A 9,004-nucleotide genomic window follows, 5' to 3' on the forward strand; every position below is an offset into this window, starting at 1 on the left:
CAGGTCCCGGGTATTTATCCACTTTAATTTTCCTCAAGACAGCAAGCACCTCCTCCTTTTCAATCTGTACAGTTTCCATGATCTCACTACTTGTTTCCCTTAATTCCATAGACTTCATGCCAGTTTCCTTAGTAAATACAGACGCAAAAAACCTATTTAAGATCTCCCCCATTTCCTTTGGCTCCGCACATAGCCGACCACTCTGATCTTCAAGAGGACCAATTCTATCCCCTACGATCCTTTTGCTCTTAATATACCTGTAAAAGCTCTTTGGATTATCCTTCACTTTGACTGCTAAGGCAGCCTCATGTCTTCTTTTAGCCCTCCTGATTTCTTTCTTAAGTATTTTCTGTAAGCTTTACGACATTTCGGCTTACGAACCATTTCATAGAAACGCTCTACCTTCGGATGGTGGGGGAAATCTGTATCACTGTTGGAGACACTTCTGAAGAGAACTTTTAGCAGATTGGCCTTCATAAATCTAGGTACTGAGCACGGGAGTTGTGATGTACCATTAAGGTTGTACAAGCCATTGGTGAGGCTCAGTTTGGAGTATTACATGCAGTTCTGGTCACCTACATACAGGAAAGATACTAATAAGCTTGAAGGAGTGCAGAGAAAATTTACAAGGATTAGTGGGAAAGGCTTAATAGGTTAAGACTTTATTCCTTGGAGCACAGGAGAATGAGGAGAGATTTGATAGAGATATCCAAAATTATGAGGGGTATAGATAGGGTGAATTCATGCATTCTTTTTCCCCTCAAGTTGAGTGAGACTGGTACTAGAAGTCACAAGTTTAGGACGAAAGGTGAAATACTTAAGTGGAAACTTAGTCACTCAGAGGGTGGTGTATATGTGGAACAAGCTGCCACTGGAAATGTTGGCTGCGGGTTCAATGGTAACATGTTTGGATGGGTACATGGATAGGAGAGCTTGGAGGGAAGTGATCTAGATGCAAGTAGATAGGGCTAGGCAGAAGATCATGTCAGCATGGACTGAATGAACATAAGGGTTGTTTCTGTATTGTAGTATTCTATAACTCATTTCCATTCCTTATTTACTTTATACCTTATTGTCGCCAAACAATTAATACTGGAACGTACAATCATCACAGCGATATTTGAATCTGCGCTTCACACTCCCTGGATTACAAATATTAAATATTTAAAATATTTAAAATAGTTAAAATTAGTAAATATTAAAAATTTAAATTATAAATCATAAATAGAAAATAGAAAAATGGAAAGTAAGGTAGTGCAAAAAAACCGAGAGGCAGGTCCAGATATTTGGAGGGTACGGCCCAGATCCAGGTCAGGATCCGTTCAGCAGTCTTATCACAGTTGGAAAGAAGCTGTTCCCAAATCTGGCCATATGAGTCTTCAAGCTCCCGAATCTTCTCCCAGAAGGAAGAGGGACAAAAAGTCTGTTGGCTGGGTAGGTCGTGTCCTTAATTATCCTGGCAGCACTGCTCCAACAGCGTGCAGTGTAAAGGGAGTCCAAGGACAGAAGATTGGTTTCTGTGATGTGCTGCACCGTGTTCACGACCTTCTGCAGCTTCTTTCAGTCTTGGACAGGACAACTTCCATACCAGGTTGTGATGCACCCTAGAAGAATGCTTTCTACGGTGCATCTATAAAAATTAGTGGGGGTTTTAGGGGACAGGCCAAATTTCTTTAGTTTTCTCAGGAAGTAAAGGCGCTGGTGGGCCTTCTTGGTAGTGAACTCTGCTTGGTTGGACCAAGGCACGTCATTTGTGATATTGACCCCGAGGAACTTAAAGTTTTTGACCTGTTCCACTTGCGCACCACTGATGTAAACTGGGTTGTGCAATCCACTACTCCTTCTGAAGTCAACAATCAATTCCTTCATCTTGCTGACGTTGAGGGATAGGTTATTGTCCTCGCACCATGCCACCAGGTTCTTAATTTCCTCTCTGTACTCAAACTCATCATTACCCGAGATACAGCCTACAATTGTTGTGTCATCAGCAAACTTAAATATTGAGTTTGATGGAAACTTGGCTGCACAATCATGGGTGTACAGAGAGTACAGCAGGGGGCTGATTACACAGCCTTGTGGGCACCGGTGCTCAGAGTGATTGTAGAGGAGAGCTTGTCCCCTATTTTTACAGCCTGGATCCTGTCTGTGAGGAAGTTGAAGATCGAGCTGCAGATCTGACTGCTGAGGCCCAGGTTCCAGAGCTTAGGAATCAGTTTATTTGGAATGATGGTATTAAAGGCAGAGCTGTAGTCAATGAAAAGGAGCCTTACGTATGTGTCTTTATTCTCCAGGTTTTTTAAGGCGGAATGTAGGGCCAGAGAGATGGCATCTGCTGTTGACCTGTTGCTCCGGTAGGCAAGTTGCAAAGCGTCGAGGTTGACCGGCAGGCTGTGGTTGATGTGTGCCATAACCAATCACTCGAAGCACTTCATAGCAATTGATGTCAGAGCCACAGGTCGACATTTCCCTGTAGCCTACTAATTAATTCTGCTGTACATGCCCATTAGCTCCCATTTAAAGTCCTTTTGCCATTATTGAGGGGTAATTTATATTAATTTATTATCCTACCACCATGTAAGATGAAATAGGAGTCCTCAAAGGAAATCCACGTGGTCACAGAGAACTCCACACAGAGAGCACCAGAGGTCAGGCTTGATACTGGGTTCCATCACCAGTAACTGCTGCACCATTTTCAGGATGCTCTTAGAAATGGTGAGGTGAGTGTGTAACACTAATGTGTGCTCAACACAAATGGAGCAGAAAGAAGACATGGTGCCAGCGATTGTGGTCACCACTTGAAAATAGAGTGCACAAGATTTCACAGGAGGAAGCCACATGTCTGGATGCAATATTAGTTACTTTGAATTGGTTATATCTGCGGTTTGTCAGGAATATATTCATCCGATAAAGCTTTATCAAGGCTACATGTAACATCCTACTCTGAAGTCATCAAATGAATCAAAGTCAGAATCATAATCAGCTGTATGATCAGTGACATATGCCATGAAATTTGCTGCATTCTAGCAAAAATTGCTTTAAGTTACAATAAGAAACGAACAAATAAATAAACAAATGAATAAATAAATGAACAAATAAATAAACCCTCCAAGTGGACTACAACCCTGTCATTGTTTGGAGGCCTGCGTGCTTCAGTGACTCAGGGGGCTATGTTGGCTGGAGTCAGGGCTTTATGCATTGGTTCTTAGTAGGGTCACTCATGCCAAACAGGTCAAAGGTTAGAAATCAGACAAAGAGCAGTCACCCTGTCCTCCAGGCAGGTTCAGAGGTTCAGCTCAGGGCTAACAACCCTGACCGGTCAAAACAAAACTGTTATGGAAACAACAATGAAGAATCCTTCTACATTTGAGTGTGATTGTACTCCTGAGTCTCCACCCAGGACTTGCATAACTGACAGTAGTACAAACCGCGAGGAAGCAGCTGACACTATGAAGGAAGCCCTGAACACCATCAGAGAAGAAGGAACTTCATTGCTTCCCTAATCGCCAGTGGCATAATGGGTATAGATGGTTAGATAGAAAGATAGATCTTCATTCATCTTCATTCAGATACAGGCGAGGAGAGGAGAAGATGGTAGTGCGACGCAGCTCGCAGCGGCCACTCCGGTGGTGATGTCTGTTATTTGTCAAGTAGGGTGCCGTGCACAATCCTGGTTTGATGGAGACGGACGTGAGAGTACAGAGGAACATCTCGTGAAACTTCTGAAATGCCTGCTTCGTTTCTGCTGCTACTGTGTGGTCCATCTGAAATCTCCGGAAGGGAAGGCCCTGAGTCCTCAGCTTTGCTTTTTGCTTAGCGGCCAGGGCGAGGTCGAAGTGCTCAACAGAGGATGGTGTTCGGTGCTCGGTGTTGAAGGGCTGGTCGGAGGTTCAAAGTTTTCGGACGGACTCAGAGTCCGCTGCAGTTGGGTGCTTCCAATGGTGCAGCATTGGCAAGTTTGCGGCACTTGGAGGTTCATGGCAGGAAGAGTTTCTCCCTCCTACTGTCTGCATGAGATGATGAGGCTATCGGGACTTTGAGACTTTCTTTACTGTGCCCATGGTCTGCTCTTTATCAAATTACGGTATTGCTTCGCACTGTTGTAACTATATGTTATAATTATGTGGTTTTGTCAGTTTTAGTCTTGGTTTGTCCTGTGTTTCTTGCGATATCATTCTGGAGGAACATTGTATCATTTTTTAATGCATGCATTTCTAAATGACAATAAACGAGGACTGAGTGTCCTCATAATCTAATAATCTAATCATTATTATGTGCTGTGTCATAAGATGTAGGAGATCATGGTCTTGACCATGATTGTTGATGGCAAATTTTTCTACAAAAGTAGTTTGCCATTGCTTTCTTCTAGGCAGTGTCCTTACAAGATGGGTGACGCCAGGTATTATAAATACTCTTCAGAGATTGTCTGATGTCAGTGCTCACATAATCAGGACATATGCTATGCTATGCATCAGCTGCTCATATGGCCATCCGCCTCCTGCTCCCATGGCTTCACGTGACCCTGACCGGGGGTGGTGGGGGGGAGGGATGCTAAGCAGGTGCTCACTTTGCTCAAGGGTGACCTGCAGGCTAGCGGAAGAAAGGATCACCTCACACCTTCCTTGGTAGAGACGTATCTTCACCCCACCACTCTAGAATGATAGGTAGACAGTGCAAAAGAATAGTAAGGTGGAATTCATATACTGTTCAGAAATTTGATATCGTAGGAGAAGAAGCTGTTCCTAAAATGCTGAGAGTGTGTCTACAGGCTCCTGTACCTCCTCCTGGATGATAGTAATGATGAAAGGGCATTTCCTGGATGGTGCAGATCCTCAGTGATAGATGCTGCTTTCTTGAAGCACCTCCTTATGAACAAATAAATAACATAATGATAACTGGGATTTTAAAAAATCCTCATTTGGGAAATAATGGAATGAAGGAGGACAAACCTCAACACAAAATTTTACCTCCTAATAAGGCTGGTTCAACAGAAACTGAGCTGCCTCATCTTCAATGACCAAGGCACCCATCATATAGGTGTTCACTCATATGGAAATGGTAGTTATATTGTTTCATTACAACGTTTACTTCCTTGATGATATTTCATGTAGAAGTACACTATACAATGACTACCTCTCAACTCTTTCATGATGTGGGCTCATGGACAGAATAATTTTGCACAGAGAAAATTCATGGTGTTAAACTATTAGACTGTGAGCTTTGCCACTTGATGCATCGAATAGAATTGTTCTCATAAGAACCCAATGTCTAATATTACTTTTTTTGTCAAGAGGAGGTAATATTGTTTTCTCTGCCAGAGTCAGTGCGTCTTTGATCAATATGAAGTGGAGCAGGAGCTCAGTGTAGAAAGTGCAAGTACTTTAGTAAGCATTTCAATTTTATAAACTACCTGAGGCTTTCAAATGCACAAACATCACAGAAATATGGGAAAACAGGATATTTTCCCAAAGGATTCATGAGCAGCAGATTAATTTTACAGAGCAGCTTAGTGCTCACTGTTATTGCAGGTTTGAAACTAATAAATGATAACTTCAGGACCTGCGTGGAGCATTGAGAGAGGATTTGGAGTTCAGTGTGCTGTCTAATTACAGTCTGTCAGTCCTGTTAAAGCTGGAGCTGTATTAATTTCCTACGGACGAGGGAAATTTAGGACCTGGGAAAAGACTTCATTCCCCAAATGCCTGAATTTCCTTTGATGTCCAGTGAAGTGAGGGTAATTTTTTTCACTTTGGGTAACGCTCTCAGGAAGAGAGTTGCATTTCACAGCCTGTAATCTTGCACCTGTTAATGAGAACAGGCAAAATATCACATTGTGCAAACTTAAAACAGCCTGTGTGCTGTGCATTCTGTGCTGTTGGCCCTTAAATATCTCAATCCATTTGTACTGCCTGACTGCAAACAAATTCCTCTGAAAAATACTCATTCTGTTGACTTCAGCAATTTTCTCTAATAACTAATTCCACAAAAAAACTGAATGGATAATATCCATCTGACATGGAATAATTATATTACATAGACACATTACAGCACAGAAACAGGCTTTCGGCCCATCTCATCCAAAGCAAGCAATTATTTTGCTTAGTCCCATCAACCCTCCATACCCCTCCCATCTATGTCCCTATCCAAACTTCTCTTAAGTGTTGAAATTGAACCCGCACCCACCACTTTGATTGGCATCTCGTCCCACATTCAACACCCTCACAGTGAAAAAGCTCCCCTTCATGTTCTTCTGAAACATTTTACCTTTCACCTTTAACCCATGACCTCTCAAGGACATTCTTGAGTACAGTTCCAGAACGAGGGGTCACAGTTCCAGAATGAGGGGTCACAGTTTGAAGATAAAGGGGAAGCCTTTTAGGACCGAGATTAGGAAAAACTTCTTCACACAGAGAGTGGTGAATCTGTGGAATTCTCTGCCACAGGAAACAGTTGAGGCCAGTTCATTGGCTATATTTAAGAGGGAGTTAGATATGGCCCTTGTGGCTAAAGGGATCAGGGGGTATGGAGGGAAGGCTGGTACAGGGTTCTGAGTTGGATGATCAGCCATGATCATATTGAATGGCGGTGCAGGCTCAAAGGGCCGAATGGCCTACTCCTGCACCTATTTTCTATGTTTCTATAAAAAAGGACATTTATTATTATTACAATTATGAGAACACTCAGTCCTCTTTTATTGTCATTTAGAAATGCATACATGCATTAAGAAATGATGCAATGTTTCTCCGGCATGATATCACAGAAAACAAGACAGACCAAAGACTGTCACTGACAGAACCACATAATTATAACATATAGTTACAGCAGTGCAAAGCAATACCATAATTTGATGAAGAACAGTCCATAGGCACAGTAAAAAAATAGTCTCAAAGTCCCCGAGTCGATCGACTCCTGAGTCCCTGATAGTGGCGGCAAAAAAGAGAAACTCCCTGCCGTAAACCTCCTGGCACCGTCAACTTGCCGATACCTTGGAAGCAGCCGACCACAGCGGACCCTGAGTCCATCCGTCCGAAAACTCCGAGCTTCCAAGCAGCCTCTCCGATACAGCCTCCTGAGCGCCATCCTCTGCCGAGCGCCTTCGACCTCTCCCGGGCCACTGAAACACGCAAAGCCGAGGATTTTGAGGCCTTCAGCTCCAGAGATTTTGGTTACCACACAGTAGCAGCGGCAGCAAAGCAGACGTTTCAGAAGTTTTCCAGATGTTCCGCTATACACTCACCTCTGTCTCCATCAAATCAGAATTGTGCACAGTCCCCTACTTGACAGATAACAGATATTCATCACCGGAGAGGCCGCGTGCGCTGTCGTCGCGCCACCATCTTCTTCCTCTTGGCCCTTAATCCCTCTGATAGTATTTTTAGGTGCAATTGAGCTGGTCCAACCTCCCATAACTTCCTGCAACCTTGTTTCATATGAATACTAATCTAATTCTTTTTAGAAAACACATTTAATTCCATTTCCATTGCCATGTCAGATGGTGAATTCATAGAATGTGAATCGTAGAACAATACAGCGCAGTACAGTACAGGCCCTTTGGCCCATGATGCTGTGCCAATCACTTAACCTGTTCCAAGATCAATCCTTCCTTTTCCTGTCACATGGCCTTTGATTTGTCTTTCCATGTGCCAATCTAACAGTCTCTTAAATGTCTCTAATGTATCTGCCTCCCACCCCCAGCAGTGACTTCCATGCACAAATCCTACCTCTGACATATCCTAATACTTTCCTCCAATCACCTTAAAATGATGCACTCATGTATGAGCCATTGTCACCCTTGGGAAAAGGATACTGGCTGTCCACTCTGTCTATGTCTCTTATTAACTTATAGGCCTCTATCAAGTCATCTTTCTTCCTCTTTCACTCTAAAGAGCTAAACCTTCAACCAGACTGCAAACATTTAAGTCATGTCAAGTCAAGCCAAGTCACTTTTTATTGTCATTTTGACCATAACTGCTGGTACAGTACACAGTAAAAATGAGACAACATTTTTTAGGACCTTGGTGCTACACGAACAATACAAAAACTACACTGAACTATGTAAAACAACACAAAACTACTCTAGACTACAGACCTACGCAGGACTGCATAAAGTGCACAAAACAGTGCAGGCATTACAATAAATAATAAACAAGACAATAGGCACAGCTGAGAGCAGTAGGTTGGTGTCAGTCCAGGCTCTGGGTATTGAGGAGTCTGATGGCTTGGGGAAGAAACTGTTACATAGTCTGGTCATGAGACCCCGAATACTTTGGTGCCTTTTGCCAGATGGCAGGAAGGAGAAGAGTTTGTATGAGGGGTGCGTGGGGTCCTTCATAATGCTGTTTGCTTTACGGATGCAGCGTGTGGTGTAAATGTCTCTAATGGCAGGAAGAGAGGCCCCGATGATCTTCCCAGCTGACCTCACTATCTGCTGCAGGATTTTGTGATCCGAGGCGGTGCAATTTCCAAACCAGGCAGTGATGCAGCTGCTCAGGATGCTCTAAATACAACCTCTGTAGAGTGTGTTGAGGATGCCGGTGGGAGATGGACTTTTCTCAGCCTTCACAGAAAGTAGAGACGCTGCTGGGCTTTCTTTGCTATGGAGCTGGTGTTGAGAGACCAGGTGAGATTCTCTGCCAGGTGAACACCAAGAAATTTGGTGCTCTTAACGATCTCTACGGAGGAGTTATCAATGTTCAGCGGACAGTGATCGTTCTGTGTCCTCCTGAAGTCAACAACCATATTATTTTGTTTTGTTCACATTTAGAGACAGGTTGTTGGTTCTGCACCAGTCTGTTAGCTGCTGCACCTCCTCTCTGTATGCTGACTCATCGTTCTTGCTGATGAGACCCACCACGGTCGTGTCATCGGCGAACTTGATGATGTGGTTCGAGCTGTGTGTTGCAGCACAGTCGTGGGTCAACAGAGTGAACAGCAGTGGACTGAGCACACAGCCCTGGGGGGCCCCCGTGCTCAGTGTGATGGTGTTGGAGATGCTGCTTCCAATCCG

Source organism: Mobula hypostoma, chromosome 7 (genome assembly GCF_963921235.1).
Source record: "Mobula hypostoma chromosome 7, sMobHyp1.1, whole genome shotgun sequence".
NCBI classification, from domain to species: domain Eukaryota; kingdom Metazoa; phylum Chordata; class Chondrichthyes; order Myliobatiformes; family Myliobatidae; genus Mobula; species Mobula hypostoma.